Source organism: Malus domestica, chromosome 10 (genome assembly GCF_042453785.1).
Source record: "Malus domestica chromosome 10, GDT2T_hap1".
In the NCBI taxonomy this organism is placed as follows: domain Eukaryota; kingdom Viridiplantae; phylum Streptophyta; class Magnoliopsida; order Rosales; family Rosaceae; genus Malus; species Malus domestica.
The window spans coordinates 30,326,803-30,333,722 of NC_091670.1; the positions used below are offsets into that span (position 1 = coordinate 30,326,803).

General features: G+C 35.9%; 2 long non-coding RNA genes across 2 annotated transcripts; one reads left to right on the plus strand and one right to left on the minus strand.

The window, feature by feature from the left end:
* Positions 1-818: 818 nt before the first annotated feature.
* On the plus strand, positions 819-1,895 carry LOC103445647 (uncharacterized). Its single transcript, XR_011572389.1, has 2 exons — positions 819-1,193; positions 1,307-1,895. It is a non-coding gene; the product is annotated as an uncharacterized lncRNA (long non-coding RNA).
* Positions 1,896-4,341: 2,446 nt separating this feature from the next.
* LOC139188787 (uncharacterized) lies at positions 4,342-6,811 on the minus strand. The gene is made up of 2 exons (XR_011572079.1): positions 5,593-6,811; positions 4,342-5,033 (listed from the first exon to the last, which is right to left on the minus strand). It is a non-coding gene; the product is annotated as an uncharacterized lncRNA (long non-coding RNA).
* Between the last annotated feature and the right edge of the window lie 109 nt (positions 6,812-6,920).

Sequence of the window (6,920 nt, forward strand, 5' to 3'; positions counted from 1 at the left end):
GAAATGTGTGATGATTTATCAATTGTTCAATGGAATCCCACATCCATTGCCAGCTTTTCTAGTTCATGCAGTGTAATATATAGTTTATGCCATTTGCCTGTCACTTACTCACGTTATATAATTTTCAAATTTCTGCCATAAAATTGGTTTCATACATCTTATTTGGTCAGTATTAAAAGAAGTCAAAAGCACTAAACAATTATCAACCAAAATTGTCTACGTATATTTTGAGAGTTTTATCTGTTAATAAAAGGAAAAAACACTCAAAATGGCTTTGTAATTTTCATGAGTACTGTTATGTATATTTTAAAAGCACATATGCCTATTGTAGCAGCTTAAGCCTTATCACATTTGTTCTAGTGAATGTGCATAGTTACCCTTTTGCCTATGATATACTTATTTGGCAATATAGTTATATTCAATTACTGCTTGTTAGCACCTCAGTGCTACAAGTGTTTTAGCCATTAAATTTGATTTTCATTAGATCTTTTATTTTCAACATCAATCATTCATTTCTTATATATATAATATATATATATATATATATATACCACTTAATATTACATATCATTGAAGAAAAATTACAAATGAAGATATCATGGATTTGGTTTGTGAAAGCTGATAAGTTCTTTAATTTGTCGTTTTAAGGAATCTTAGTTTCTTATTTGAATTTTGAGAGCATGAAAATTTAGTATTGACTGGTGAGAGGCTACTGGGATAGAAAGAATAATAGTGAAGCGCTGTAGCCCATAAAGGAAACCTATTCTAATTAAGTATTCATTGTAATATAATTAACACTGCCCCCACTCAAACTCTGATCTAAGCTCTGACAGTATTTATAAGCCTGGAGGAGTGATGCTATGCACATAGCATAAACCAGATTAATTAAACTCTCTTAAAACGTACTAATTAGTATGACAGGTTCTGGTTCTCCTTGTGGTGCCTGCAAGTTCTTGAGAAGGAAATGCATTAGGGGTTGCATTTTTGCACCTTACTTCTGCCATGAACAAGGTGCTACCCACTTCGCAACCATCCATAAGGTCTTCGGGGCAAGCAATGTGTCGAAATTGCTTGCTCAACTCTCCGCCAGTGACCGATGCAGAGCCGCGCTTACAATCTCATATGAAGCTCAAGCTAGGGTTCAAGATCCTATATATGGCTGTGTTTCCCATATTTTTTCTCTCCAACAACAGGTTACTTTAATTAATTTACTAGTTAATCATTGGACTTGTGTTCTCTAATTTAGCTTCTAATTCATTAATTTCAACAGATCATGATGATTAATCTTATATGTTGACTATTGCAGATTATTAGTTTAGAAGCACAACTAGCTTCTGTCAAGGAACAAGCAGCTAAAGGCTATTCCAGCAATAATTTCCAAGGTTGGCTTCAGTCGGAAAATTCAAACACACTGATGCCACAAAGTGTGATTAATGAATCAATAACACCAGTATATTCCGGAAACAAGAACCCTAACTCTTTCGCGGCTAATGAAAATTCCATGATTCCAGAAGTACTAAATGACATGTACGGAAGCTACGGAGAGTCTTATAATTCCACGTGTTCATTAGACATGCAAATGAGCAATATTTCATGGGGTTTTGATCAAGATCATGACTGATGAGCACTGATGAGCTTCAGTTATCAGCAGTAGTCGCCGGAATATTATCATAATGCAATAAATGGGGAAGGTTTTGCAATTTTTATTGACACATACAAGAAAAACTAGGAACCCTAGGAGTGCTCATACAGCAGTCACAAATATTTTTCAAAAAATGCAGTACGGTATTTTTCTCACCCACAATAATGTGATATAGCCGGTAGTGCCCTATCTGTAAGCCTCAAGAGATTTCCTGAGGTTTTCTGGGTCCAGTGAAGTGAACGCATTTTCCAAATGACTGATGGCCAAAACCGGTTTTGTTTTTTTTTTATTTTTTTGTTCTTTAGTTTCAGAAAGAATCCATATCAGTTTCATGTTGTATTTAATTAGTAGTTAATATCAATGATCATTCCAAAGAGAACCCAATTTCAATAATGAAGTAAGTGCGGATTAATATCAACTAATCCATGAGATCTTGCCTTGTCTTAATTCAAGTTTCTCAATGATTAAAGATCGAGCACCCCCACCTTCACTCACCCTTCGAAAGGTATGTCGAAAAAAATTAGGCTGTATTCATAACCTAGGCCAACCCTAGGCCAACCCTAGGCGCATAATATATAGCATCCAAGGTTAATCACAAATATTGTCTAGAGGCGTTGGAAAATATTGCACCACCAACTAATTCAACTCGATCAATCATACATGTGAGACCCATTATGATATAAACCTAATTCCTATTGGCTTTCACTACCAAAAATTACCATTTACTCGACAAAGTTTTGCATGATGAACAATTTTCATTGGGCAAATAACTTTTATCAGACAGAATACAAACGTTTGTCGGGTAAAAAAGGTCAACATTTGGGTTTTGCCCGTCGAACGTCGGGTAAAATTTTTGCACCAAGGGAAAAACTTTGACGCGTAAAATGGCAACCCTTACGCGACAAACTATCCATGTTTCGTATGATTTAGGAGGGATATGTTTCGTAGGGCAAAATATACTATTTTTTCATGCAAATGGGAGGGATATGATTGGCATATTTAATTCATTCGATTATTTTTGCAATCTGCAAAATTTAATTTCAACAATCCAACCGTCAAACTTGTTTATATATACTCCAAGATTGCATATGCCAAAAACAACGTTTGGAGATTAGGTAGCGCAACAAAATCCTTTGACGGTTAGAAACAAAAAATCACGATTCAAAGGTTATTTTAGCTTTGATTTAGACCTTTTTTTTGCAACTTCAGTTCTCGACCCTAGAAGAATACAATGAACGAACCCAATCATCACTTTAAAATATTTACACTAGTGATACCACAAATCTTCCCTTCTACTTAATGGAAGTATAGAATAAACTCTGTTTATTGAATCTATTGTCTTGACGAGATATGCATATTACAAAACTAGTTTCAATGATCCAACCATCAAGCTTGTTTTGATATACCCCCAGATCGCATACGCCAAATATTACCAATTGTTTATTTCGTGGATTAGGTAACGGGATGAAATTTTTTGACGGTTACAAACGTATCATCACAATTTAACGGTTATTTTAGCTCCAATTTTGATGATTTTTACAACTACATTCCTCAACCCTAGAAGAATACAATAAATGAACCCGATCATCAATTTAAAACTTTGACCATAAATACAAGTCAATATTAATGCATAACACTTTTGACTTCATGTCCATTTTAACCATATACACAGCTACAATAATTTTATATCAAATTTACCAAACGGTGTGACATTGGTGTTCATACTTATTTTTGAATGTATAATTAAACGTTTAACTGTTTTATTTAACAACTAATAATCTCAAAACACAACATAAACATTTTTATAGTTAAATAAAACTACAATAATACCAAATTAAGCCTTAGCCTTATTGAAATGGGAACTTTAGAACTGTAAATACAACAATGAACACATCTAGTCATTGTTGGGGAGAGAAATGAATCTAATAGAAAGAAATCCTTAGGGTTTTCAAGGTTTTGTTAGAGCCAAGGCTAAGGGAATAATCCAGACAAAGAATCATGTTAAGAGTAGTCAAACTAAGCTTGACCCCATGGTCCCTTGCTAAACTCAGAAGTTACATCTTAAACGTGTCGTAGGACCTTGTTATCTCCTTATCATTACTGCCAAAGGCTAATTAGTCCCTGGTCAAAAGATCTTCCAAATGACTAATCTCATCTGTTGGTTTCTCCCAGGTTGTCTCCATCTGTGATTAACTTCCTTATTATCATTAATATTAGAATTAATTTAAAGTTAATTCCAGACCAAAGTCATTGAAGAGGCTCTCCGTCGCGATCACTATTATATTTTTATCACCACCACATATATATTTATAGACAGAAACAAACCCATCCTTCTCATAATCTTCTATGTCAATAAGCATTGGGCTGAAACGACAACGTAGCTTACTGTTTTCACTTAACTCATTAATTATATATTTCATGCATATGGATCATCCCTTTAACAAGTTGGACTTTGAATGATTGCCCCCAATTCCAACTACAATTAGTTTAAATGAAAACCCAAGTTAATTACCCCAAAAGCATTGTATAATTCATGTGTGCGCGTATATTCTTAATTAATTAAATTCTTGTTGTGAAGCTTTGGACGTAATTTTGTTTCTCAATCATCAAGCAAGAGTGCTTTCAATGCTTCTTGTTTGTCAGAAATGTGAACTACATTGCAAAAGATGAACTTGGTACAGAGGAAGAGAAATAATTGATAGAGAGAAACAAGAGAGATTGTATTGATTGATTAAAGAAAATGTATACAAATGAACTTAAAGAAATGATAGCTATACAATCCCTTATATAGCCATATATCCCAATTACAATGATACCCTTCTAACTATATTAACAAACTCAACCACTAGAATAATGCCATGTGACATTTTTGTTATATCAGTTATTACTCCCCCCTCAAACTAAACTTGGAGTATCCAAGTGAAGTTTGAACTAGCCAGGTGTTTGAGACTTATCTGGAACCTTGAGTAAACCATTGCTAGCTGTCCTTCATCCCAACCATTCACACCATATTCTACTAATAAAATTTGGCACCTCATCCTTCTCAAGAAACCTTGCAGCAATTTGTCCATAGCCTACCTGCTTCACTTCTATGTCAGTACTTTCATCCCTAAACAGAATATGAGGGATCACCACAAAGGAATTTGCTCCATCGGAATTCTCATTACATTCATGACCATCAGCACCAAAATTCCCATTGCCATTAGATATCAAAATTTCCCCATTTTTGACAACAGCAAGATTGTTTTCATTGTCATGAGACTCCAAAATACATTAGACTGTGCACCAAAGAAATTAACCATATTCCACGAAATGGCAAAACCTATCATCAAATCTTCTAGCTTTCCCAAAGCTCTGAATCAAAGGAGTGCACCCCATGTCACCTTTGTAACTGTTGACCAAAAGATTTTCAACTTTGAACTGAAAAGCCATAGTAACACACTCACTGTATATGCAAATTACCCCTCCTAAATCTTTACAGAGATTAGCACCAAATCAAGCAAAGAGAATGACACTCCAAGAAACCCAAATAAACCAAGGAGAATGACACTCCAAGAAACCAAATCAATCAAGGAGAATGACACTCCAAGATAGCTTCCTAAATCTTCCCTAATACCAAAATTAACCAAGGAGAATGACACTCCAAGAAATCAACATTATAAGCTGTTATAAGCTTCTGAACAATTCAAATCCAATAAAGAGATAGTAGAATTTCAATGGGGCAGAGAGATAGACTTGGACACCATAAAAATTGCACGGTTCATGGTTCGAAAATCCAGCAAACCAAATGAAGTCCATGACAAACACTGATCTTGAAGCAACGAAGAATCTTGAACCCAAATATCATAAACAACTTGAAGAACCCAGAAAAGACGCACTAGAAAGATGATTTCATGATTTTAAATCTCAAACAAATAACACAAACAGCTTTAAGATTGCAGGGAGCTTACCCAACAGAGTCCCCGTGGCCTCATCATCTCCGCCATTGAGCTCCGCCAGGAATCCTATTCTCGGAACCAGCTGGGTCTCCAGATCAAAATTGAGAAGCGTCGGATGCATTACTATCAAATCAATGCCACCAAAGCGGGCGAAGAATGCGATTGTTCTTTCGATTTCTTCAAGTGACTTGAGATACAATGCCTTGTACAGATTAACCTTGTTGAGAACATCAAAAATCTTGTCAACTGAACTCCGCGGTGAAGAAGCAATCTGACTTTCTGATCAAAACCCACCAAGAATCTTGCTTCTGTTGTTTTAAAAAGCCACTTCAGCTGCAGCGGCTCGATCTTCCCTTCCAAATCGTCGAGATCAAATTGCAGAAACAGACCTATTTCCTCAGCTGTTAATAGACTTAGGGATTTTGTAATCAACTAAGAAAGCACAAGGCCATCGATTCCAACGGAACGGAAGGAACAAACCCAAGCTCGCAGTGAATCCAAAGATGTCAACGCCACAGCTGGATTCTTGTCCAAAAGCACTCGGCTTTCATCCTCGCCAACCCCAATTTCTTGAAAGAACGAGAACAACATTCTTCGGCGAGGACATTGGCGGGGGAGAAGAAACTGTTGATTTTGTTGGAGACCCAGTTGGGTTAATGACGGTTGTCGTTCAAAATTCTAGGCTATGGTGAACTTTAACGGAGAAAACCATTGACGGGCGTGGAAGATTGAAGGTGAAGGAAGAGGAGAGGGCCGACGTCTTCCATGTGAAGGTCAAGTAGTGGTGCCATGCTGGTCTCGCCGGCTTCATCTTCAAACCCAGAGGAAAAACCCCAAAACTAAACACAAAACCCTCGGCGGAAAAATCCAAAGACCAAAAAATAAGAACTATGAATACGGAAGCATAAACGATCAAATACGCAGAAACGAAAGAAAGTAATGAAGAAAAATAGAAAGTAATGAGAGAAGAGGAATCGACCACCAAGGATCAAGATCCATGGCTTGAGCCTTGGTGGCTCTAATACCATGTGAACTACATTGCAAAAGATGAACTTGGTACAGAGGAAGAGAAAGAATTGATAGAGAGAAACAAAAAAGATTGTATTGATTGATTAGAGAAAATGTATACAAATGAAATTAAAGAAATGATAGCTATACAATCCCTTATATAACCAGATATCTCAATTACAATGATACTCTTCTTATTATATTAACAAACTCAACCACTAAAATAATGTCATGTGGCATTTCTGTTATATCAGTTATTAAGAAAAAGAAGTCGATGTTGCATATGTGTGAAGTTTTTGAACATCTAGTGCAAGTCACTTATCAGATAGATT